Raw genomic sequence first — 27,540 nt, 5'->3', positions numbered from 1 at the left:
CTGAAACAGGCTCCAGGCTCTGAGCTGGCAGTCAGCACAGAGCCCGACGCGGGGCTCGAACCCACGAACCGCGAGATCATGACCTAAGCGAAAGTCGGACGCTTAACCGACTAAGCCACCCAGGCGCCCCGTGTTTTACAGGTTTTAATTTACCCACTTCTTCATTAACAGTCTGAATTTATGGATAAAGGACCAAGGCAAAGACAGGTGCCCAAAGCCATCCCAATTACTAAGTGGTGGAACCAAGATTTGAACCCAGAGCCCTTATTCTTACGTATTGTCACTGTGGATAAGTAGGAACAAGTGGAAGATTGTGCCTCTCTACACAATCAAACAAAGCCTCTTTTAATGGTTCATATTGGGGCGCCTGGGTGGCTCAGTTGGTTAAGCGGCTGACTTTGACTCAGATCATGATCTCACAGCTTGTGGGTTCGAGCCCTGTGTCAGGCTCTGTGCTGACAGCTTGGAGCCTGGAGCCTGCTTCTGATTCTGTGTCTCCCTCTCTCTTTCTCTGTACCTCCCCCGCTCATGCTCTATTTCCTCTCTCAAAAAATAAACACTCAAAAAATAAACCCAATGTCAGACATTTTTGTGCTACTTGGCAGTCATTCATTTAATACATGTTGATCAAGACCTTATGCTCCCTGCATGATGTAACTAGTTATATCAAAGGATAGAGAGATTCCTGTGACTGAGACCTGTTCAAAATACCTTACTGTTCAGAAGAGTACATTTCTATTTCTTATATACTCCTTTGGTATCCATTGATTCTTGCCTGCTGGCTTCCTCCTGTACTACCATTCCTTATCTGGCAGTAGTCTCTTCTCTATACATGTCTTTTAGGTCAAAAGATGATAACCAATTGGAGAGTTCACTCTAACTTCCTTACCCTTAGGGATGGCAGATCTTAAAAGGTTGTTGGGGGCATCTGGGTGGCTAACTGTCAGACTTTGGCTCAGGTCATGATCTCTCGGTTCGTGGGTTCGAGCTCCGCGTTGGGCTCTGTGCTGACAGCTAGCTCAGAGCCTGGAGCCTGTTTCAGATTCTGTGTCTCCCTCTCTCTCTGACTCTCCCTCTCTTCTCTCTCAGAAATAAAACATTAAAAAAAAAGTTGTTGTTGTTTACTATTAATGGAAAAATTCTTAATAAGTTCTCTGATTCAAAATCCTAGAAGGAAGTAATGAAAATAAGTGAGAGTGGAGTCTCTTTATATCTGAGGAGGCAGCTTTTAAAAAAAATGTTTTATTATTTTTGAGAGAGAGAATGAGCGGGGCAGGGGAAGAAAGAGAGGGAGACAGAGAAACTGCAAAAGGCTTCAGGCTCTGAGCTGTCAGGGAGCCTCTGAGCTGTCAGCACAGAACCCCACATGAGGCTCAAACTTGTGAACCTTGAGATCATGACCTGAGCCAAAATCAGATGCTTAACCGACTTGAGCCACCCAGGTGCCCCTTGAGGAGACTGCTCTTATAGAGATGGTGGAAGGCGTTTGCCTATGTGCTGGAGGTGCTAAAAGGTCTGTTGGCCCCCAAACATCTCTCATCTTGGTCAAAGATGTCTGCTCTGTCACTATTAGAACTAGTCCTTTAGAGTAAGACATTGTTTCCCTCTGAAACTCTGTTTAAAAGGTAGAAATGTTTACCCCTGTAGAGTAAAGGAGTTAGTGGAGATAGCAATGCACAGTAAACGTTTGCTCGAGCAAGGTTCAGTGAGAATGAGACCCAACACTGGTATGTTTTGATGGAGGATGACACAGGGATGAAGCTGCCAGAGGTGAGATAGTCTTGAAAGGGAGTCAGCTTCATCTCTTAACTGGGTTGCCTAAATCAGCATTTCTAGAAAAAAAAGGTCTTAGGATGACTTTATGGGGAATTTTTACTGTGAATCTGTCAAATGGACTTCAAAGATAGAACTTCTTGCTTACCTTCTAGTATGGCTCTCCTTCCTCAAGTTAGCTGTATTTGAAGTAGGATTGTTAGAACAAAGGAGAGGTTGACTTTAATAACAGTGAAGCTGTAAGGCTCTATCAGTCATTCCTTAGGGATTCATCAGTGCCAGGTAGGATGGAGAGGAGGCTTCTGGATTTCATGTGCATTGCGGTTATGATTTTTCTAGACCTTAATGATGACTATTGATAGGTAATTCTGGTGTTGTTATTAGCATGTAGTAAATAAAAAGAATTTGCAAGTGAATAAAGTAAAAGTCCCATATTTCTTAAGTCAGTTGCTAAATGGTCAACTTTTTAATGTTTTTATTTATTTTTGAGAGGGAGAGAGAGAAACTGCAAGTGGGGGAGGGGTAGAGAGAGAGGGAGGCAGAGGATCCAAACCGGGCTCTGCACTGACAGCAGAGAGCCCCACACAGGGCTTGAACTCACAAACTGAGCCATGAGATCATGACCTCAGCTGAAGTCAGATGCTTAACAGACTGAGCCACCCAAGCGCCCCCAACAAATGGTTAATTTTTGTGTGCCAAAACTTGATTTTTTTTTCCAGTTCACTTCTGCTACAAAAATTTACTTCTTCCCTAATATTTGGTGCAGTGAGGTGTTGAAAGAATTTGCAAGGTAATCATTGGAAGCTGAGATTCTGGTGAAAAACAAAATGCATGGTTTAAAAATTGAACATGCTAACTGGAAGACAGTAAAAACTAGATGATTCTGGCTATAAATAATTAAACCCAGCAGTGCAGACAAGAGAAAACGTGAGACTTGAGTTCAGAGAGATGCATTTTGTATTGAAAGCTTTCACCTCTCTGTAAGGGAAATCAGTTTCTAATAGTCATTGCCGATTGTGAATATGTGCAACAAAATCCTAATGTCATCCAGATTTATTTTTCAAACACTTTGCTGTGATGGAAGGAATGAGAAAATGAGGGAGGGGAATGGGTATTCTCAAGACCCTTGTACTCTTTCCTTTTAGCAAGTCTAAGCGTGATTTGTCACAGTGACCTGGGACTTTGGTCCCCTCCAGAGGTCTCTTGTACTGTGGGTGCTTTGGTAGATCAAAGACAATGGCTTTATTTTTTTTATTTTTTTCAGAGAAGCAGTGATCTACTGATTGAGAACTGGGTAGCCATGAGACACATGGGTTATATTCCTTCTGATCTCTAACAATGTAGGTTTTCTTAGATGCCTCCCCGCTCCCTTCTCATTGAGGTGGGAGGGCAAGTGGTTGGCCTTAATTTTTCTATCAGTAAAAAAGCAGATAAGGTTTCATAGTTTTCATGAATATTGGCATTATGAAGTGCTTTGTTTTATTTTATTTAAAAAATTAACATAGACTAAAACAGGCTTTGTAGTGAACGGCTCTGTCAGTTTTAATATATGTATATATATGTGTAACGACTACCAGAGTCAAGATGAGAACAGCTCAGGGGTGCCTGGATGGTTCAGTCGGTTGGGCGGCCATCTCTTGGTTTCTGCTCAGGTCATGAACTCTGGCTCATAGGCTCAAGCCCCACATTGGGCTCTGTGTTGACAGTGTTGAGCCTGCTTGGGATTCTTATTCTCCCTCTCTCTGCTCCTCCCCTCCTCTGCTTTCTCTCTCTCAAAAAAAAAAAAAAAAACTTAATTAGTTCATTAATTAAACAAAAAAGTTAAAAAAACAGATTAGAACAGCTCAGTATAATAACATGCCTCCCTGCCCCCATTCATAGGTTGTCTCTGTAGTCACACCCTCCAAATAAGTTCTCAAGGTATTTTTTTGAAAACTTACTTTCTCATGTGAAAGTCTCCATTGCCTTTCATTCGCTCATTTTTACTTGAAAAGTGTTCCTAGCACATTTTTTAAAGTAATTCAAAATGATTTGGATGGTAGGGTTGCACGCCCCCTTCTCCTTTATTATAAAAGAGAAAAAAACTCTGGAAAGATGGCAGCTCTTTCTGTATAGCTACATAAGGGAAAAAAAAAACAAAAAAAAACAACCCCACCAAACTTGGCTCTTGCTAGACTGGAATCTGCAAAGAAAACATGCTCCAGAAATCTCCCTTGAAGAGGGGGACAGAAGTTTATTTTTTATTTAACGATTTACCCCTTGACACCTGGGAAATGATTAGTTGATGTTTTCAAAGAAGATTAAATCAGCGTGGTTAATTAACTGTGGTAATCAGGTGACTTAAATCAATTAACTCCTTGTTAACAATTTCCATCAATTTTGTAAATAAATGACTAAATCAGTAAATTGTACTCTTGAGATTAAAGGGTATTTCCTGATTTATTTTATTGATGACAAATTAGAGATTTTCTCCTTCGCATCTCATTTCCTCCCTGCCAACCTTACTTTTACAAATGAGAACTCTCAAGGTAGCTATAGTTTGAGAGGAACACACCAGGTTAAGTTTTAATATATGACTTTAAAGAAAAGTCAGGCTGAAGGACACCTTTGCTCCATCTTAGCAGATTTTGAAAGAATCATGTAGGGAAATGAAAATGAGTAAGTGTGTGCAAAATAATATTTAGGGAGAATATGAGTAGCAAATAATCAAAGTCACTTCAGCATAAGCTCTTAAGGTTTTACAAATTTTATTTTCTTTCCTTTTTCGAAGTTAAAACTGAATGACAGATATAATAAAATGAAACAGAATTTGGTGTTTAGCTAGAAGTAACGTTTGATGGTATCTTAGGTGCTTTATTTAAAGGGAACTTATAAAAATAATAGGATTTATTGATTGTATTAGTTTGTAAAGCTTGACTACATTTTAAAAATATCATACGAATATACAACAAAACATTCTGTTTAGAATTTTTTAATTGAAGGATGCCTTGGTGGCTCAGCTAAGCATCTGATTCTTGATTTTGACTCAGGTCATGATCTCCCAGTTTGTGGGGTCCAGCCCCTAGTTGGGCTCCGTGCTGACAACACAGAGCCTACTTGGGATTCTCTCTGTCCCTGCCCCTCTCCTACTGATGCTCTCTGTCTCTCTCAAAATGAGTAAATAAACATAAAAAAAAGAGTCTTTATAATTGAAAGTTCACTTCCCCACCTACATGGTTTTATTATGTCTTCATCTCCAATGAAACATATGAGGTGGAACATTAAAGATGGTCTCCCATGCCCTCAAATATGCCATTGCATTTCCTAAAAGGCATGGGATATTCCAGGGATTTAAATTTTGAGGAATTAGTACATATTTACAAAAATTCTGTGCTAAAATAACCCACATTTTATAAAGAGAAAATCCTTGAAGTTTCCTTGAAGGTACAGAAGGTAGCCTAAATTATGGGAATGAACTGAAGCCAGTGATAAAATTTAAATCTCTGGCTGCTAAGTAAAACTGGGCTCTTCCCACTGCCCCTTCTCCACCTGCCCAAGGATCCTCAGTCTCAAGGGCCTACCTTGGGCATGGTTAAGCCTGTGTCCAAATTCTTTCTGGGGCTGGGAAACTGCCTGCTGTTCGAGTGAGATTTAGCTTGCTCACTTTCCAGATGTGTGCCCTGGGCCACTAGATCTCTCTGAGCTTCAGCTTCCTTGAACTATACAATGGGTGTTAGTAATTTCTACCCTGCAGGCTCATGGGAATATTTAAAGGACATTGTGAACATGTACGTTCTTGGCACTTGGTGAGCATTCAGTAAACATTTGGCCCCACAGGGAACCTGGTGTTAAATCATTCATAGTTGACCAGCTCTTGGTTAGGTCAGTGCAGCAGAACAGCCACCATGCTGTGGCCCTTTGAAATAAAGGAACCACTTGTCAAATTCTCTATCCATAGAGCTTGCTGGGGAAAAAATATAGCTTTTTTTTTTTTTTTTTAAGGAGGTGAAACTATCAGACAAGAAACATTAGAAGACAGGCCTTATCACCTGCCTTTCTACTCCAAGAATATTTGGTTTTTCACTTCTCAGGTCTTGAAAGCACAGTTCCCAAAATGTAATGTTACAGAAAGTTTCAAACTTCTGAACAGATGCAGTATTTCCATTTCATGTGTTCTGAATATGTTTCCTGGAAATTTGATCCCATGCAGAGTTAACTGATGAGGTCTTTCTGAGAATAAGAATGATACTCTCTACTTAGCCCCATGGTTATTCATGGGGCTAAGTAGAGTTGAGTGTCTTCTGGTCAAGGAGAAGGATTTCTAGGGCATAGAGTAAGTATATTTGAAGGTGAACGCTTGGCTTTGTGTGAGCTTTTAGGCAGAATATGTAAGAATCACACTCAATGATGTGTTTTTTCTTTTGTAGTAGTAGTTCCTTTCTGTTGCATGAAACTAGAGCAAAGTCTGGGGCCCCTGGGTGGCTCAGTCGGTTGAGTGTCCAACTTCTGCTCAGGTCATGATCTGATGGTTCGTGGGTTCCGGCCCCGCGTCGGGCTCTGTGCTGACAGTCAGCTCAGAGAGAGCCTGGAGCCTATCTTCAGATTCTGTGTCTCCCTCTCTCTCTGACCCTCCCCTGCTCACGCTGTCTCTCTCTCTCTCAGAAATAAAACATTAAAAAAAAAAAAAGAAACTAGAGCAAAGTCAGTGAGAAGTTCAAGGGGGTGAGAAAGCTATTAGTCAATCTAGATTTGGTTAATAATCAGTGAATATTATCATTAATGTATTTATTCCACAAACACTTACTGAGATTCTGTTGTGCCTAGAAGTGGAGACATAAGTGGATAAGACATGTAAATAAACACTTCTGAGAGGTGCCATAGGAGAGGTGTGGGAGCACAGGAAAGGGCTGATCAAATAGGCCTGAGGGGGCCAATACCAAGGAAGACCATAAAGATGGCTGTTTGAACTGAGTCTTGAGGAGGGTGTGTCAGCAGGAGATGGAGTTGGAAGAGTGGAGTCTGGTGATGCTGTGGAGGACTTTCTCTGTCAAGGAGTTTGGTGCCTCTGAAGAAATGTAAGTTGGGAAGTGCAACAACCAGACTTTTGTTTTGTAAAGATAATTGCTTGCTGAAATAAGGGAAAGCAGATCAACCAGTTAAGTTAGAGGATTACTATAATTCTCGGAGCCACAGATGAGGGTGGAGCCAAACCTGTGGGTCTGCAGGTGATGAGAAATGTAGAGTCACCATGGGATAGAGAGAGATTTTATTTGTGGCTTTTTGGGGATAATTCATATTATTTGTTTTATAAGTTGATATATGTGTATATGGGGGTATTAGATGTGTCTTTTCAGTGTACATCCATGCTATATACATTCATAACTACTTGATAGTATTTTCTTGAATCTCATTGTTTTAAAAAGTTCCACCTTACTGACTGTCTAGGAATGGTGTGTGATGTCTTCTGTGGTTTACCTCATTGACTCCTAGTTGGTACAGCCCCCTTAGGAAGCATATAGAAATGTGTAGGCTTTTGTGGGGGAAGGGAGATTGTCATAATGCTGGGCATTGAGAGGATAGAGGACAGGGACGCTACACCAGCTGCAATACATGAAAGTCCCATGCTACAAGGAGCTGTCTAGTCCCAAGTGCTAACAGTGTCTCTGTTGAGGGTCCATCTTGGCTGACAGGAAAATGAAGGAAGGAATAATACTATCAATAAGAGCTGACGTTTACTGAAACTTACTATATGCCTGTCATATAGTCGCCACATTATAGTGTTTAATCCTCAAGTCTATTTAGGGAGGTTCTATCCCTGCTTTACAAATGAGCAAACTGAGGCAGGGTAGGAGGACTGACTCTGGGTCTTGCATGCTTAACTCTAATACTTAACTCTAATAATACTATTATTTCCACACACTTGATTCTCTTCTTTAACTTTTATTTTTTAAGTTTTTTAAAAAAGTTTTTAAAATGTATTTGTCTTGAGAGACAGGGAGAGCACAAGCAGGGGAAGGCCAGAGAGAGGGAAAGAATCCCAAGCAGGATCCACGCTGTCAGAGCAGAGCAGAGCTCGAACTCACAAACTGAGATCATGACCTGAGCTGAAATCAAGAGTCAGACGCCTATTTGACTGAACCATCCTGGCGCCCCAATTCCTTAACTTTGATTGAATACATACTCAGTTGAATACAATAGATTGGTCAATCACAAGAGGAAAAGGAGAAATACATGTGTACAGTGTGCTTATACTTTATTAAATATCATAATACATCTCTTGGAAAGTTTCATCCAGTTTAGTAGAATACTAGCAAAGTATCACCTCCATGGGAAACGTTTGACCACATTTATTGATTAGGAGAAATTCTTACTTGATGGCAAAACAGTTGGTGCTCTATAGATGTCTTGTGAATTGAATTGACTCTGTGGAGGTACTAAGTGGTTTTAGAGGGTGCTATGATCTTGCAAACTTATTTTTTATTTCACATAAAAGGGAATCTGCCTCAAGCACTCAAGATCTTTGTAATTTGAAGACATGTGTCAGTGATACAGGATGAAAAATGTGTCTCTTTCTTGCACATGGCCTTACACTCACCGGTCTCTGCCAGCTCCAGCTTGTTTCCTCTGCCAGACATAACCTCCCCTCAGACCTGCGTATTGGGCCTTTTATGCTCCTTTCTCCATAGGACCTTTCTCCACCGAATCTCCACTGAATGTTATCTAAACCTCTCTTACAGGACTTAGCATCGTGCCATGAATTATAATTATTTATGTATGTATTTTATCTCTTCTAGAATAGGACCACTAATGCTGAGTTATGCCTGCACCCCTGGTATCCTGTGTCTGGCACAAAGCCACATGGAAGCAGGAGCTCGAGAAATCTTTGTTTTGGTGGAAAGTTAAAAGAACCACCTGGGTGGCTTAGTCGGTTAAGCGTCCGACTTTCGCTTAGGTCATGATCTCTTTGTTTTTGGGTTCTTGCCCTGTGTCGGGCTCTGTGCTGACTGCCGGCTCAGAGCCTGGAGCCTGTTTCAGTCTGTGACTCCCTCTCTCCCTGACCCTCCCCTGCTCACGCTGTCTCTCTCTCTCTCTCTCTCCTAAGAAATAAATAAAAAAAAAAGAACCACATGAGTGTAGTAAAGCAGCTCCATCACCTGGGAGAGGTGATAGGACTGTTGTTGCAGAGAGGATTTTGTTTGGCTTGACCTAGATAAACATTTGTTTCTCTCATACCTAACCAGCAATAGAGGGCTGGCTTGGTTCTCCTGTGGCATCTGTCTTCCTGTTCCACCATCCTCTGGAGGTGGCATCCGTCCCTAAGGTCACCATCGCTGCTCCATGCCAGGTAGTGGAAATGGAAGAGAAAAAGAAGGATGTACCTTCTATTTTTAAAGGAGACTTCCCAGAAGTGCTACACAACACCACTGCTTGCGTTTCATCTCCTTGATTATGACTTAGTCCCATGGCCACACTTAGCTGAAGTCTGGGAAATGTAGCCTTTCAACCGAAGGCCTTGTTCACCTGAGTAAAACTGAGATTCTCTTTCTGAATAGGAAAGGGGAATGAATATTGAGGTAGGCTACTTCGGTCTTGTCCATAGATGGCCAGGTGACACTGGACATTTGTTCAGTGCTGAGTATCACATTTTGGGAGAGACAGAGACTGTTTGAAATGAATTTGGAGGAGAGAAACAAGGAAGGTGAGAGACCTGGAGGCTATGTTATGGGAAAAGGTTGGAAAAACTAGGGCTTCTTCTTGGGGAGACAAGAAGAATCGAAGGAACAAATGGCTGGCTCTCTCCAGATATTTGAAGGACCATCATGGGGAAGAAGGATGAGCCTATTTTAAAGGGTTCTGAGGGATAGGAAGTTGTAGGTGCATAGCATGCACTGACAGAATGTTGGAATTCTACTTTAGGGTCTCTTTTAACCTTTGACCTTATGTAGTAGAGATGTATTACTGTGTATATGCATCTGTGAGTCTCTGATTTTGAGGTTAGAAATACTGCTTGTTCTTTGGTTTCTTTACATCAAAATCCACCCACCCTTTAAAGTTTTTATTTATTTTGAGAGAGACAGAGAGAAAGAGAGAGAGCGAGCCCTTGAACAGGGGAAGAGCAGAGAGAGAGAGGGGGGGAGAGAGAATCCCAAGGAAGGTCTGTACTGTCATCACAGAGCCTGACACAGAGCTCAGGCTCATGAACTGCAAAGCAAGAGCATGACCTGAGCCAAAATCAAGAGTTGGAAGCTTAACTGACTAAGTCCCTCAGGTGCCCCTAGCATCGCCTTTTCTTTACTTTTGTTTTAAATTTTTTTTTAACGTTTGTTCATTTTTGATAGACAGAGCATGAGCAGGGGAGGGCAGAGAGAGACACACAGAATCCGAAGCAGGCTCTAGACTCTGAGCTGTCAGCACAGAGCTTAACATGGGGCTTGAACCCACTAACCGCGAGATCATGACCTGAGCCAAAGTCGAATGCCCAACTGACTGAGCTGCCCAGGCGCCCCGAATCCCCCTTTCTGAATGGTTGTTTTAGTGGTGATACGGTTAGCAGTTTTGGAAAGCTCAGGATTTTTCCTCCTGCCAGATGTGGCCTCTGTTTTCCCCATGCTTGGCTTTCTTCAAAATGTCATGGAGTCAGACATGATTTCCATTCTTAGGGTATAGGAAGAATTCTTAGGTTGTAAACACTTACTATGAAGGTTTAGTAATTTCGTATTTTGTAACTCAGTAATTACTAAATATTGTCAGTTGAGAGTGACAATCACTCTCAACTTCTTTGGACTGAGATTATCTGTATACTCAGCTGTATACTCAGCATTTTAAATACCCCTAAAATGTAATTGTTTAAATGTCTTAAAAACAGCTATTATCAACCAGAGAAATAAGCTTTCAGAGTGTAAATTTATTTCACTAAGTAGTAATGTATTTTTCAAAGTAGATAGAGTAGACGTGTTCCCCCAAACTTGCCTATCTTTGTGAATTAAGTTCTACTTTTCTAGTTTAGTTTTATTTTTAATGCAGATATATTTTTCTCTTCTAAACTCCAGATGTAAGAAATAGTTAGATAATATAATTTAAATTTTTTTCTTTTAATGTTTATTTTTGAGGGAGAGACAGAATGCAAGTGAGGGAAGGAGCAGAGAGAGAGAAAGAGAGAGAGACACACACACACACAATCTGAAGCAGGCTCCAGTCATTGAACTGTCAGCACAGAGCCCAACGGCGGGGCTCAAACTCATGAATTACAAGATCATGACCTGAGCTGAAGTCGGACGATTAACCAATTGAGCTATCCAGGCGCCCCAAGAGAGACTATAATTAAAATAAAACTGATAATTTAGTAAACAGATAATATTCAAATTTTTGTATTAAATCTTTTGGGGGGAACGAAGTTATCATCATTAAGTTTATTTAAAAAGATTTTCAAACTGGGTTGCAGTTATGAATATGCTACAGTATGAGTGCTACAGTATGAGTGAATGTGCATGAAACAAACTAAAATTCAAAGGGAGACAATATAAGTTTAAAGGATCAGAAAACACTTGTCTTAAAATAGTAATAATAACTAACATTTGTTGAACACTTAGTAATGTGCCAGGCTTATTATACTCCTTTTTCTATCTTTATATTAACCTTATAAGTAAGAGCTCTTATTATCCCATTTTTAGATGAGGAAACTGAGGCATAGAAATTAAATAACATAACCCGCCATAGTGTTATCAAAGCAAGAGCTGGGGTCTGAATCTAGCCTGTAGGACTCCAGGGGCTTACTTCTGGAAAGTTACTTGACTTCTGAACAGTCAGTCTTCCCTTCCTCCTTCCCTTTTTTTAGAGTAGTATATCAAGCACATTGCTGTCTGGTTATTCAGACTTTGTCTTTTAACCTTCAACGGAAAAGCTGTTGGCTTTTGGACACACTGGCTGATCAGAAGGGAAATGCAGACTCTTATACTTGCTTTGCATTCCTAAAGTTGCACTTTGGTCAGCGAGCTTTGATCAGCATTCCTTGATCAGCAAGCTTTGTGGCACTGGGTGGGCCTCCTTGTGTGTACGTGTATAGAGGCGCATGTATACATATATTCTCTACTGGGTGGAATTGGTAAATGTTGCATTTCCAGTGGAAGGAGTTCTTTGAGTTACAAATAGAGTAAGGGGTTTCAGCTTACAAAAGAACCCAAACAACAATATTTCGATAAATAATATTCATTTGTTACTCGGGTGTCTCTAGGCCTTTGGAGTCATTGCTTTTGTGGTATTCCTTAGGGCCTTTCTCTACAGCCCAGAGGAATCTAAGGCATATTCACTGGTGAATATTCGCTAAATGCTTCCAAGAAGCCCTTTGACTGTATTTTAACTGGCCTGTGCTTTTATGGAAAAGTGCTGTCTCACTGCTGATGAGGTTTTTGGCACCAGCAAAGATGGCCTTGTACAGGTACCACCACTTGTGGTAGGATATTAGGAGTCCTGATAAGATACTCTCTCCCCCTAAAATCTGCCCCACCAAACTGGTGAAGAAGGTATTTGCGCATTAGAGAATACCTAAAATGCCACAACTAGAAAATTCATTCCTTTGAGGGCTTCTTATTTTCTGCTGTAAATGCAGATACCCAAGGAAGGGCTTTAAAAATCACATAAACTTTGCTGTTAATAAGTCACTGGGAACAGATTTTGGGGATCAGGGTCGAGAGCCATGAAAGCCCTAGCCACATTATGGGGCTCCAAGGGACAGAGGAAAGGATTTTTAGACAAGGGTGCGGGGAATGAAGCAGAGGTGGGACCGTTTAACAAGATAAGGCCCTAATTGCCTCATTCCTGGACTATCAGAAGAGCCTTTTAAGTTTAAGTTGCTTTTCCCTTCTTTGTAACTTTACCCACCAAACTTAGGGAAGTGTTGAGTGCTCTTAGTAAACAGTGAGCATCGCCCTGCTAGGGAAGGACTGGCTTCACTTAGTTTCTGGCAGGAGGTGGGCTGGTTATATTGGCTTGCTTGAGGAGAGCCACGTTGTTGTGGGCCTGTTCTCTTTACAATGGTGTCCTGACAGTTATTCTCCTTCCTTAGGAGCACTCGGAGCTTCGGTGTGCTCCCACGTGTTTGTGGGACTGAGTCTGGAGCCTCTGCTCTGTGAGGTTGGAGAATACTTAGGAAGGGTAAGCTCTCACGGAAGCTTAAGGCTGGGGTCACGACACTGGGATATTTTGCTCTTCTTTTTGGAGGGGTTGGATGTCCAGGTTTGCATAAAGCCTTCCTCATTCAGCTAGAAGCTAACAACTTCGTCATCTCGAGTTTTCCTTTGAATATATTGTAAAGGCATGATCACAAATGATTTTAGTCAAAGAAAGCTTGCATTTTGTAGCATTTTTCTATTACATAGGAGAAAGTTTACAGAACTAGGATAATGAATATCTTAATGCCTATGGGAAGAATTCGAAATGTCATTCTTGAACCTAGGACCTGGAGAATTTCTGAACTTTCTAAGTGGAAAGATTTTTAGCTTAGTTTCATTTGACTCAAATCCTGAATTTCTTGGGGTGCCTAGAGGGCTCAGTTGGTTGAGTGTCCTACTCTTGATTTCTGCTCATCATGATCTCACAGTTTGTGGGTTTGAGCCCCACCTTGGGTTCTGTGCTGACAGTGTGGAACCTGCTTGGCATCCTCTCTCCCCTTCTCTCTGCCCTTCTCACTCTCTGTCTCTCAAAAAATAAATAAAATTTAAAATCCTGAGTTTCTTTATGTCCACATATAGGTGTACACTGAGGCCAATAGGAAAGCTTGTATAACTTTGTAGAAAGGGTTCATTGTGTAGTATAATGATTCAAAGTTCACTCTGGGAAAGCCTTTATATTTATCATCAAATTTGTGTGTGTGTGTGTGTGTGTGTGTGTAGAAATTACACACTTAACACTATTCCACATACAAACTCCAGAGGATCACCTAAATAGAGGGATTTTAAAATAGATGAAATAATAAAAAATGGTCATTGTTAGAAAACAGAAGATGCATAAATAAAAGAGTAAGCCAGTGGCAGCCTTGGTTTTGGGTCTAGCTTGACTTTTGTTTTCTAGAATAAATCTTGATATTTTAGTCTGGCCCTTGACTCCAGACCAGGCCATTGGATACTTTGTTCTTGGGCAGGAGGCAAAGCAACCACCTTGGTCTCAATGCTGATCTCCCTGTAAGCAAGATGCTGCAGGGTTTGGAAGTTTTCTCTCAATTAGAGCAAACAGCTCTTATCTGGTGGAGGTATCTTGGAGTATTTTATTGACTAGACTGTTGGAATGTTCGTATTGGATGATGGGTGGGAGAACCCAGGAGGGAACCAGCCTTCATGGAAGGACTGGTGTACATCTAGCATTGTGCTGGTGTTTTACAAGGGCCTCTTAAGTCCTCACCAGAACCTGATTTTGTAGGTCAGAAATTTTGCAGGTTAAGGAAACTATGTATCAGAGACTTCATTAAAATTTTTTTAAAGTTTATTTACTTAATTTATTTTATTTTTATTCATCTTATTTTATTTATTTTGAGAGAGCAAGGGAGGGGCTCAAAGAGGTAGAGAGAGAGAATCCAAGCAGGCTCCACCAGTGTCATCACTGAGCCCGATGAGGGTCTTGAACTCACAAAATGTGAGATCATGACCTGAGCTGAAACCAAGAGTTGGACGCTTAACCAACTGAGCCACCCAGGTGCTCCATCTATCAGAAAGTTTAAATCCAAGTCTCCTAAGCTAAGTCTGTTAAGCAACAAATATTTATTGAGTGAAGAGTCCATTGTTAGTAAGGCAAATAGTTCCTGCCCTCATGGAACTTAGATGGATGTAGGGACAGTCAGTGCTATTGCAAGGTTGAAACCCATGTGTTATGTGTCTCTTGGCTCTTAATCTAGTATTTTCTCTAGTACTATCTTTTTTTAGCTCTTTTAATAAAATCTGAATTTCTTACTAAATTTAATTAAAAATTTCTTTAAAGTATTGCAATACTTAAGGACTCATTCTATCAAGACATTCATTTATTGTCTAATTTACAACTGTTACCATAGATACCCAATTTCCAGAACTGAGACAGCCTAAAAACTATTGTTTTTAACCAAATCCTTAATACCAGTCTTGTTTTTTTGATTGCTGTTTTAAAAAGTGTAATCTAGACAACATTCCAATAAGAGATGGTTTTAATTATTTGTGTTAATAAAGGTTTTATTGTGTGTACTTTTTAGTATAGTTTATTACTGGAATCATTAATTTTTTCCAGCATTGAAATTCTAAGATTTTATTTTAATATATACTTAAAAGTTTAAATACATAATGACAACAGGTCATTTTAGTATCATTACTTATAATATTTATAGTACAGATTAGGTAAAATTATAAGAAATGCACTCCACATTGTTTGCTCTGCTTCTGACAATCATTGCAGATACCCTTATAGTTTTATTTAAACTGCTCTTAATATTAGGACATTAAAAATTCACCATATGTAATCAGAAATCCAGGTACCATTTTATTACACACAGATATCAGTTGGAGACAATATAGTATTGTTGATTTTGTGTCAATAGGCTATTGAGTTGTTTCAAGTCATTGTAATCCCATTATAACACAAAGTGATGACATTTATAGAGCCTAGATGTGATTTGGAGACCTGTAAATGCTCTTCAGCACAGGCATAGTAAACCAGGGCCAAAGGACTCCTACTATAACATAACCTCCTGGCAAGGCATGTTCTCAAGTTATTTTTGCTCAATCTGTTAAGATTAGTATAGCAGAGAAGATAAGAAATTTAGATCATTCAAACATGAAAGTCTTTGCAAATATAATAGATCCTATTATACATTTTCAAGTTAACAAAGTCAGCCCTGTCTTTGACTATATAAGGGAACTAAAATTGTGATTATGTTGTTAGCAAATTGCTTATGATAAAAATTAGAAATTTTGATTTTTGGATTCAGATGTTCTTGTAGTCTTTTCGGGGGAGTGCAGGGTACTTTTTCTGCCCCAGGGTAGTGCTGGATATAAACGTAATGTTTTGTATAATACGGGATCCCATCCTTTAGTGAATAAGCAGAGAATAACCTGAACATATAAATAGGCTCCCAAGGATTTGAGGTTGATTTCTTCCAGTCTTTCTGGTCTCTCATGCTAGGGCAGTATGAAAGATGATTGTTGATTATTAATGAGATCAGATAAAACAGTGACTCTAAACAGTGGGATCCATTATTGAAGTTCAGAAATGACCAAGATTTCAAGACCTTATCATCTTTTGGAAATCTTGGCTTCGTATATATATGTATTTTAGACTTCTTTTTAAGTTTATTTGTTATTTTGAGCAAATGAGAGAATGAGGAAGGGGCAGAGAGAGAGAGGATGAGAGAATCCCAAACAGTCCCTGGACTGTCAGCATGGAGCCCAATAATGGGGCTCAAACCTGTGAACCATGAGATCATGACCTGAGCAGAAGTCAGATGCTTAACCAAATGAGCCACCTAGGTGTCCCTCACCTATATGTATGATGCATATATTCTAATACATTGTTTATTTATTGAATGTCATCTGGGTACTAGCAGGTACTGTGCTAGGCACTAGGATTACAGAGGTATTTAGTCCCGCCCTTAGGAGTTCACAGTTTAGAATTATGCTCTGTTCATGGTAGAATCATAATTGAATCCTGCCATCTTACCATCACTCTTCTTTTGGGCACTTAATCTCATCTACTTCCTCGGTTCTTTACTTGTCATATATCAGGTCATGGTGCAGAATTTTGAGCTGTGTATAAAATTCTCTCTGAGCTATAACTTGTCGCTAGAAGGGAAAAATACAAAAAAATTGTGTAAAACAACAAAGTTGGTTAATTTGTTAAGAAAGATAATGGCACTACATATTTTCATTAAAAATATTGACTTCAATTTATCACATGATTAATTATCAGTACTTATTCCCAAGAACAGGTTTTTAAACCTCTGGAATTATTTTCATATTCTTGCTGCATAATATTTAAGAGTTTAAAAAGAACTTTCTTCTTTTTTTAAGGTCTTTATTTTTTATTTTTTTCAGTGATATATATTTTTATTTATTTATTTTACAAATAGTTTATTGTCAAGTTGGTTTCCATATAACACCCAGTGCTCATCCCCACAAGTGCCCTTCTCCATGCCCATCTCTCCCTCCCCCCCCGCCACACCCATCAGTCCTCAGTTTGTTTTCAGCATTCAAGAGTCTCTCATGTTTGCCTCTCTCCCTCTCTCCAACTATTTTTCCCCTTCTTCTCCCCCACGGTCCTCCATTAAGTTCCTCCTAATCCTTCTATACATGCAAACATATGGTATTTGTCCTTCTCTGCCTGACTTGTTTTGCTCAGCATAACACCCTCAAGGTCCATCCATGTTGCTACACATGGCCAGATTTCATTCTTCCTCATTGCCATGTAGTATTCCATCGTATAGATAAACCACATCTTCTTGATCTATTTGTCCGTTGATGGACACTTAGGCTCTTTCCATGTTTTGGCTATTGTTGAGAGTGCTGCTATGAACATTGGGGTACATGTGCTCCTATGCATCAGCACTCCTATATCCCTTGGGTAAATTCCTAGCAGTGCTATTGCTGGGTCATAGGGGAGTTCTATTGTTAATTTTTTGAGGAACCTCCACACTGTTTTCCAGAGGGGCTGCACTAGTTTACATTCACAACAGTGTAGGAGGCTGCCTGTTTCTCCACATCCTCGCCAGCATCTAGAGTCTCCTGATTTGTTCATTTTAGCCACTCTGACTGACCGGCGTGAGGTGGTGTATCAGTGTGGTTTTGATTTGTATTTCCCTGATGAGGAGGGATGCTGAGCATCATTTCATGTGTCTGTTGGCCATCTGGATGTCCTCTTTGGAGAAGCGTCTGTTCATATCTTCTGCCCATTTCTTCACTGGGTTGTTTGTTTTTTGGGTGTGGAGTTTGGTGAGTTCCTTATAGATTTTGGATATTACCCCTTTATCTGATATGTCACTTGCAACTATCTTTTCCCATTCCATTGGTTGCCTATTAGTTTTATGGATTGTTTCCTTTGCCGTGCAGAAGCTTTTAATGTTAATGAGGTCCCAGTAGTTTATTTTTTTGCTCTTGATTCTTTTGCTTTTGGGGATGTGTCAAGTAGAAAGTGCTGCGGTGGAGGTCAAGGAGGTTGTTTCCTGCTTTCTCCTCTAGGGTTTTGATGGTTTCCTGTCTCCCATTCAGGTCCTTTATCTATTTTGAGTTTATTTTTATGTATGGTGTGAGAAAATGATCTAGTTTCATTCTTCTGCATGTTGCTTTCCAAGGAAGAACTTTCTTCTTAAACTTCCAAAACCATACATGTTCATAGCTACATCATTAAGGTTGAGTCATACATGTGTGTACCTCCACTAATCTCCTAACAAATGAACTATGATAAAACTCAGTGTTTGTGTAAATAACAATGTAATGAGCCCCACAATAAGTATAAACATTCCCGATCACAGTTGTCATCATATTTGTTTATTGATGTGAAGGCATTGTTTACTTCAGAGTAAATTATATAAATGTTATATGTATATATGTGTATTTATATATGTACTTTATATGTAGTATATGTGATCTCTACTTTCTGAAAATGAATGCATTAGAATGAGAGGCTGTTTAGTTCCTAGCATGAAACTTGTGACCAATAAACTGACTTAGCAATTACGTCCTGGTCCAGTCTGGATTTGGAACATAGCTAAATAAAAATGAGTTACCCAGGGGCGCCTGGGTGGCTTGGTCGGTTAAGCGTCCGACTTTCGCTTAGGTCATGATCTCGCGGTTCGTGGGTTCGAGCCCCGCGTCGGGCTCTGTGCTGACTGCCAGCTCAGAGCCTGGAGCCTCTTTCGGTCTGTGACTCCCTCTCTCTCTGACCCTCCCCTGCTCACGCTGTCTCTCTCTCTCCTAGAAATAAATAAAACATAAAAAAAAAAAAAAAAAAAAAAATGAGTTACCCAAATTGAGGTTAGGGTTCAAGGTGCTAGGTCTTATTAAATTCAGTGTGTCTGGACACTGATTGACCTTAACACCTCTCCTTTCCTCCCTCTTCTTTTTTCTCTATCTCTGCCTCTTTTTGCTCTTTTCATGTCTTCAGAGCTTGTTGGTGTAACTGTTGTAATAGTTAAGAATGAAGTAATGTAGAATAGAGGAAGAATACAGAGAGGTGTTTGTATGATTCAGTCAAGAAGACCTATTTAGCAGTTACAACTGATTTAGTCTGTGACTGTAGAGAATCACCAAATTTAGCAGTTGGGAATCAATTTCTTCTATTGCTGTTGTTGTAATTTCCAGTATCAAGCCACTTGGTCCATTTGATAACCTGGTAATCTGATCTGCTTCTTAAGGTGACCAAATTGATATCTGTATCAATTTGATTTATGGTTCAACACTTGGGGCTAATGCATCAGAAAAACCCTGGTTTGATGCTGTCTGTAAACGTGGTGTTTGGGTGAAGAGTGGATGTATTGCACCATTTATAAGCCTTAGGCAGGAAAACTGCCTGCCTGGAGATGTCTGTAGTTGCGTATTTGTCACAAGTGCCTATTTTCTTTTTCATTGTTTGATTCCATTCAATCATTTTCCAGTAATTTATATTTGCTGGTCACTAAGCCATTTAAGAATACTTGGAGCAATTGGGGTTGGAAATCAGCACTTAAATTGAGGTGATTTATAGTTTTTGTACAAAGTCTGTTAAATTATTAGGTGCTGAAGGGTGTTTTAGTCTTTTCTTATGTATAGTTTGATTCATTGGCTCCTTATTTACCCGAGCAGGCAACTATTTCAAATTTTCTTATGTTTGGATAGTGTTCTTTATGGCATCCTGTAAGTGTAGCTCTTTGGGCCATTCGAGAGGCAGATAACTAGTTAGTCCCTTGAGGGAGTGGGGATGAGTATGAGTGTCTTGGGCTTAGTTTTCTTCCATGTGAAGGAAGAGTCCATCCACAGAAAACTCAGTGACTTAGCTGATACAGAACATACTACATGAATTACTTGGAGAAGTATAGAAAAGATGAATACAAATACAGTGTTTTGATAGTGGCTGACAGGAAACCTTCATTGCTGAGTGTTCTTGGTAAAACCTTGGCGATTCCTTCAAATGCTTTAAACACTCATGTGAGTGCCAACTTATATTTTATTTAAAAATTTTTAAGTGTATGTGGCAAGGATTGCCTGCAAAGGACATTTGAAGAAATTATTTTTTGTTATGACAATTATACAGGTGGGAGACATTTGCCCCCTAAAGCAGGTGTGCCTATGACCCCCTAAAGCAGGTGTGCCTATGACTTTGTTTTTCATAACAATGATCCTTTTACATTAATGAAGAACTGCTTGAGGATTTCAGATTTTAGGCTTCCCCGCCCCCCGTGTGACTTCCCCCCACCCTTGAATGGGTAAGCCTGTGGACATGCTGTGGAACATTCCAGGGTGAAGCAGGCCTCCCTGGAACTTAGATTCTTTATCACACTCCCAGGGGAGTTGATTTCAAGTTGCTGGTACTAGCAGCTGCACATGATATTGCCCAATCCCAGGCCCTCTTATTGCTGGGTGGGAGGGAGTGGGATTGCTGTTTAAGAAATTTTATTATCTTTAGAAGGGAAGAATTTATTATAGGGGTTTTTGTAGATGATCTCTTTCATGTGGATTAAGATATTTTGAGCTCTGAATGTCCAAGCTGCTTAGAGGTTCTAAGTTGTTCTCAATTGGGGATGGTACCGCCACCCTCGGGATGTTTGGACATGTATGGGGGTGGTGTTGTCGGCACAGTGATCCCGGGAAGGGCACTACTGGCATTCCACATGCGGGGGCCAGAGATGCTCTACATTCTGCTTTGCCTGGGGCAATTAAATAATTGTCCACCTTAAATGCCAATTGTGTCCTCTTGCGAACCCCAAGAAGTGTGGTTTTATTTATAATGCTCTGCAGTGCTGACTGATAAGTCTGGCTGTCGGGGTTGGAGCTGCTCAATGAAAAATAAGTGGGATGTGAGAGACTAAGGGGAAGAGGAGGAAGGCAGGTAGCTAGTGTTTAAATGAAAATGGGAAATAGCTTAGTTAGGAAAAGGTGGGGACAATTTCCCAATTCTCAGATTGAGAGGCTGCTCTGATAGAACATCACATTATGCTGCTGGTTTTTGGTTATTGGAAAGGCACTTTTAAAACAATTATTAAGCAAATATTTAAGCAGCAGTCTCTGAGATCAACTATCTTTTTTTTTTTTTTTTTTTTTTTTTAATTCTTGTTACTTAACATATAGTTTAGTCTTAGCTTCAGGAATAGAACCCAGTGATTCATCTCTTATGTAGGACACACAGTGCTCATCCCGACAAGTGTCCTCCTGAATGCCCATCACCCATTTACCCCACCCCATCAACCCTCAGTTTGTTCTCTGTATTTAGGAGTTCTCTCTTGTGGTTTGCCCTCCCTCTGCTTTTATCTTATTTTCCCTTCCCTTCTCCTCTGATCATCTGTTAAGTTTCTCAAATTGCACATATGAGTGAAATCATGTAATATCTGTCTTTCTCTGACAGACTGATTTCACTTAGCATATAATACCCTCCAGTTCTGCCCACGTTGTTGCATATGGCAAGATTTCATTCTTTTTCATTGCAGAGTAATGTTCCATTACATATATAGCACATCTTTATCCATTCATTCAATGGATCCATCGTTCAAATGTCCGTTGATGGACATTTGGGCTCTTTCCATACTTTGGCTATTGTTGATAATGTTGTTATAAATATCAGGGTGAATCTTCCTCTTTGAATCAGCATTTTTGTATCCTTTGGAATAAATTCCTAGTGATCGGCTGACTGTCTTGAAGGCTGACTGAATTCTGTAGGCTGGATGCTCAGGCACATTCAGCTGGAAGAGGATGGTGGGAAAGGACACTAGGATACTTCTGATGCACCTGTAGACTCTGCTGGTCATTTGCCATGCAAGTGGACCAGGCCTGGGGCAACTGGAGGGGCTTCAAGATGAGACTCAGCTCTGCTAGCAGCCTCTGGTAAACCCTGACCAGCTTGCTCACTGAGCTCATTCATGCTCTGGGCCGGTTTCTGGGGAGTGAAATGGAGCCCCAAGCCCTTCTCATAGTCAAAGTCTGTAACCTCCTCCAGGCTTACATCTACCTAGAGCCACTGTTAGTTTTAAACAGTTACCGGTACGAGTGATCGCTCGGCTTTCCTAAAAGCGACTCAGTTGATCATGTTGCTCTCTTGCTGGACATTTACAGCTTTTTATTGTCCATCTCCCCAGCCTTGTTGTCCACCACTAAAAGTGGTTCCTTATGCTGTGGAGGCCTGTACTTGGGCCATGGAGGCTGGCGCATTAGGCCTTCATCCCATGTTGGGCTTCTCTCAAGTTGTTTGGACCCTACACAAAGGGTGGTTCCCTCCTCTTCACTTACCCAAGTACTGCTCATCCACAAAGGCCTCTTATTCTCCTTCATGAAGCCTTCTCTAATCATGCCAGTGGGTGATGGTAATTTTTTTCTCCTTGAGACCAGTTTATTCTTAATGTCTATGTTGCTTATTTGGAACCAAATCCTCTAGCTTTGGAGCCAGACTACTTAGGTCTGAATCCCCGTTTCACTACATACTAGTTGTGAGATTTGGTCATGCCTCAATTTCTTCGTCTATGAAATGGGCCTATTTATTAATCCCTATTTCAGAGTTATTGTGACAGATAAGTGAGATGATCTATGGGAAACACTTAATACATGGCTAATTTATATTATATAAGTTACTTTTGTCCCCCCAGAATTTATAAATTCTATTAAAAAAAGAAACCCAACCATATCTTAACTTTCTTTATTTCTTCCACAAGTCCTAGAACAATGTTTTGCACATACTAGGTATGATGTGTGTGTATGTGTGTGTGTGTGTGTGTGTGTGTTTCATGAATCTAACTCATAATCTTCTGGGTTTTTTTTTTTTTAAACAAACAAACTACACTTAAATGATGTGTATACATGATCACTCATCAAATGGCTTTGGGAATTTTGCCTCAAAGTCCTTGACTTCTTGAAATGTCTTAATAATCAGACATCAGGGCTCTGAAACACAATTTTGGGGAAAAAAGTCAACTCTGGTTTGTAAACTGCATTGAAAAAAAAATTCTGGCCACCTATTTGACAGCCTGTTATGAAAACCAGAATGTTGCACAGAAAGAGAGTTGCAGGTTGGATTGCTGTGCATGTCTGGTTTCAGTTCCATCAATCGAGTCCTGGCCCATTCTGCCAGTTGATGTTAGGCAGAGCAGGGCCTTCCACACAGTTTGTTACCCCTGCCTGTCATGGCTGCAGTGTAAAGTTTTGGAAATAAGCAAGTGACTCTAAATCTTTGAAGGGACCTGGCCTTGTTGGTGGGGATAAGGTGTGAGAATTGAAGCGAACCATCACCCAATTTATAAACATCGCAAGTATGTCAAGGGAATAAAAATAAAGTACCGAAAACACGAAGAAAGAATTACGGATGAATGGAGGAATTGCCTCTTACATTTGTTTCTTTGAGCTCAGTGAAGATAAGACTATGAACGTGTCATGTACTTTTATATGATGTATCTTTATTTAATGAAAAACAAATTTTAATGTTTATTTTTGAGAGAGGCACAGGGACAGAGACAGACAGAGAGAGACAGAGTGTGAGATGAGGAGGGCCAGAGAGAGGGAGACAACAGAATCTGAAGCAGGCTCCAGGGTCTGAGCTGACAGCACAGAGCCTGATGTGGGGCTCAAACCCACATCCTGAGACCTTGACCGGAGCTGAAGTCAGATGCTTAACCAACTGAGCCACCCAGGTGCCTAGATGTATCTTTGAAAAGAGTACATGTGCCTCCTCTTCCTCAGGTAAACTGAGAGTCTGGAAGGACCAGCACATGTTAAGAGGATCTAACAGGAAAAAAGGATTTGCCATAGAAATTACCTTACTCTGTTCACTTTGGACAATGTTCCATTGACTACGACTTGCCTTTCTATTTTGAGAAAATAATTTATGAGAGAAAGAAAAAAAAAACTTTTACAGGAAAGGGTAGGAGAATCAAACCTTTCATCATGACTCACTATTTTCCTTTTTCGTTTTTAAACTTATGGACATTCTTCTTTCAAGTAATTTCAGGTTTTTCCAGATTTCATTTTCCTTTCTGTGGATTTAAGATAGCAAACAGTGTTACCACTTGCCTTGATGATTTTATTTGTCTAATGGTTTTACATGTATGATACCAAGAGGCTGACTCTTATTATGAAGAATTATGAAGAGGAATTTTCCTTATCTGATGAATATACATTGACTATTCCTCATGTGCCTAGCACTGTGCTGGAGGCTAGAAAGAATACAGAAGTGATGTTCTTGATTTAGTACTGTTCCCTGCACTGGAAAAACAAGTGACTTCCCCCTCCCTCTAGGCATTATCTATTTCTCTAAATCATTCTTAGTCTAACACTTAGACCAGGAAGCTTGGGACATGGCTATTTATGAAGAAAGGATTACTCTTGTTTTTCTTCAGCTTGGGACTTTATAAGGTTGGAAAATAGATTTATCCTTATGTCTAATATAATTTTTCTTGAAGAGATTGAAATGTTTTTGGATTTCCATGTGTTGCTTTTGATTGTGGCAAGTTTTCTTAGGCCCAAGAATGTTTATATGAAATGTTTGCTGCCAGGTAGACTACTCTTCTTCAACTGAATTCTATGAGCATGTGATGTGGTAGGGATTCCACACAAGCCCAACTCACAAACTTAGTTAATGCTGACAGCAACTTTGAAAAAAAGTCAAATTTTTTACATTCATTGTTGAGTTTGACGGAATCATTTTTTTTTTCCTTTTTCCTTTTTCTTTTCTTTTGGTGTAAGAGAACACAGAGCAGTAGTCAATGTAGCACAGATGCCTTTTGGACCTAAACTATAGCTCTCAGGTCCAAATTCTTGCATTGTGCATGTTTGCTGTTTGATCTTGGGCGAGTGACTGAACTGCTCTATGCCTCAAGTTCTTTATTTGTGAAATGTTCATAAAAATGACACCTATCTCATGGGGCTGTTAGGGAAATTAAACCACTTGAAGTTGGCAAAGTGCTTAGAGTGGTGCATGCCATTTAAGCACCATGCGAGTATTTTTTTCATCTATTTTGATTCTTGGAAAAGGCCAGGGCTAGTGCTGGGGAAGTAGGGTGTTTGCTTGGTCCCAGTGGATTCTTGTCAGTGGTTGCCTGGTTCCTAACAAAAGATTTTTATTTCAGTGTGGGTTACGATGTTTTCCTCTTAATGGCAAAATTACTTCTTGGTTAAAACTGGATTCACTGGATATGGATGTTTAGAGACCATTTGTTGAAAAAAAATTTTTTTCATTTTGCTCTATTTAGGTTTTCTTTTTTATTCACAAGCTGTGTTTGGCTCCAGTGCATGAAATCCATTTCCTTGCTCATTTGGACTTCAAATTATTAAACAATTAAGGTGTAGATACCTGTGGTGGGGTTGACTTATTTAAAATGGAACACAATGCAATTTGAAAATAAAGTTCACACAGATGAATTGAAATCAGGGGCACCTGCCATTGTTATCAGACCTGACCCAGATCTTTCCACCAGAAGTTTGCTTCTAAACAGCACATATTCTCTTTATAATAGAGTGAATGACAGGCTTCTGACACCAGTGGAACACTGATTGCTGGGAGGCCACCCAGCAATGATATAGTATCGGTTTGTTTTTTCTGGAGAGGTATTTCCAAACAATAGTCATTTGGGAGTTACAACAGGCATAGAAAGTAATACTGAAAAGGAGAATTTGATGAATTATCGTGGATCTGTTGATAAAGTGAGTAAATTGAGCTTGATACGCTTTTGTAGATAACTGAGTATCTGGGAGATCAATTGTGAAAAAACTCTAACTAGAAAGAATTAATTGCAAAATTCCTCCTATCAATTTTGGTTCTCATGTGTCCTATGTAATTGGCTTTGAAGCTTTTTAAAAAGTGACTTTTGGATGTCTATTTTGTGTTCTTTTTATGATGTGTTTAACTTCATATTTTAAGAAAAATGAAAAATAACCTTAAAATTTGACTTGTAATAAAAGTTGCTTAAGGATTATATATATTTTAAAATAGTCAATAAATTGTTTTGAAAGTTTTCTTCTGTGAACTCAGTTTCTAAGTTTATGCCTCTCATTTTTTCATAACAATATGAAACTCTTTGCAAGTAGACTGACCTTTTGATTGTTATGATTTTTCAACTAGCAATTATTAGATAGTAAGGGAGACAAATGTACTAACCTACAAATGTATTATGTTGGATTCCTAACAATAGACTTAACTGATAAAAGCAATTTAATATATGTTGTGTTAATAGCTAAACCTCCAAAGCCCCTAATCTCCCATGGAAATATTGCTTTGTAGAACAAAATCCAATGAGAAGTTCTGGGATTCCAGAGTGAATTTGTACATTCCTTAGGGGCATTTTTGCAAGGGAGGTTGTTGTGTTTTAAAGGTAGTTGATAAGAGACCTGCACCACCAACCCCAGACCTGCACCACCAACCACCATCGTGCATTAGTCTATAGAAGGTATTTGGGTGTACGTATTCCTGTACCACTCGGTACCACCATTTAGCCAAGGGAAGTTTCTGACCATTTGCAGCATACATTATAAATCAGGATGTCACTACCAGACAATCAGATTTGAACATTCCATGAACAAAGTAGCCTATATCCCCTAGGAATAGATCACTTAACTATGTTTATGTCATGCTGTTGATATGCCTGCATTTACACAAGTCAGGATAGCACATTGTTTATTTCTCTTAGGAGTAGATAATTGATCTGTATATTTACCTAATTTTGGCTTAATTAGCCAATAACTGAAATAGGTAATTTAGCATGATCACTTAAATACCTGGGGAGAATAATTGTATTCTTTCAACTCCCCAAATTACTCCTCTACTGCGTTGGGCTTGTGAAAAAATATTTCTGCATCTTCTCCAAGTTGGGCTGATATTGGCTGTTTTCTTCAAAAAAGCTTCCTACTTGGCTCAGAATACATGGGGAAGTCACTGGTCAGATATTTGGGGAAACTCAAAGGATTTCCAACTGCCAAATTAGTCCCTTGGGGAGACCCAGGATAATTGCTGGTCTTATTGGTTGAATAAATAAACTTGTCTAAGTTATATTCTCTTTCTGGTATCACTAGGGGATATCACTGCTGTTTGGGAATGCAGTAACTTTGGGGGCCAAATTTGTATACTCTGGTTGGGTACAGAGATTTTTCTTTTTCTTTTTTTTTTTTTTCTTTCTTTTTGGCTTAAAAAGCAAGCAGAGATGAGCTTACAGATCTGGCATCCTAAAATTAGTTCAACAGAAAGCCAAAATATTGGTCTGAATCTATGAATGTAGGACCATAAATTGCTGTGTATGATTTAGTAATAAAAAGGGACTTAAAAAAACAAAGGGCGAAGAACTGATAAAAGGCACAATCAAGCAAATGAGAAGTTACTCATGATGTTATCAATCAGAGATAACCACCAATAACATTCTGGTCTTTTTCTACACTTTTTTCTCCATATCTTTATCTTTGTTAGATAATATAAGTTTTTATCCAAATCATCTAGAAGTCTACATAATTATTTTAATGAGTTCTTAATATGTTAATATAAAGATATAAGAAAATTTTATCTTTTTTTGAAATTATTGAACATCTAGGCAGCTTGCAATTTATTATAAGGAATTCTGTGATTAAAATCTGCATATGTAAATCTTTGTCTGATTCTCTGATTACTTCTTTAGGGGGAAAGGAG

General features: G+C 39.5%; 1 protein-coding gene across 1 annotated transcript in view; it reads left to right on the top strand.

The window, feature by feature from the left end:
- The window catches only part of LRP2 (LDL receptor related protein 2), a 195,612-nt gene that overhangs the window by 11,815 nt on the left and 156,257 nt on the right, over positions 1–27,540 (top strand). The gene's annotated exons all lie outside the window — the stretch shown is intronic.

The sequence above is a fragment of the Hyaena hyaena genome, unplaced genomic scaffold, assembly GCF_003009895.1.
Source record: "Hyaena hyaena isolate Hyena2069 unplaced genomic scaffold, ASM300989v1 scaffold_317, whole genome shotgun sequence".
Taxonomy (NCBI): domain Eukaryota; kingdom Metazoa; phylum Chordata; class Mammalia; order Carnivora; family Hyaenidae; genus Hyaena; species Hyaena hyaena.
This window is presented reverse-complemented; position numbering and strand designations above follow the sequence as displayed.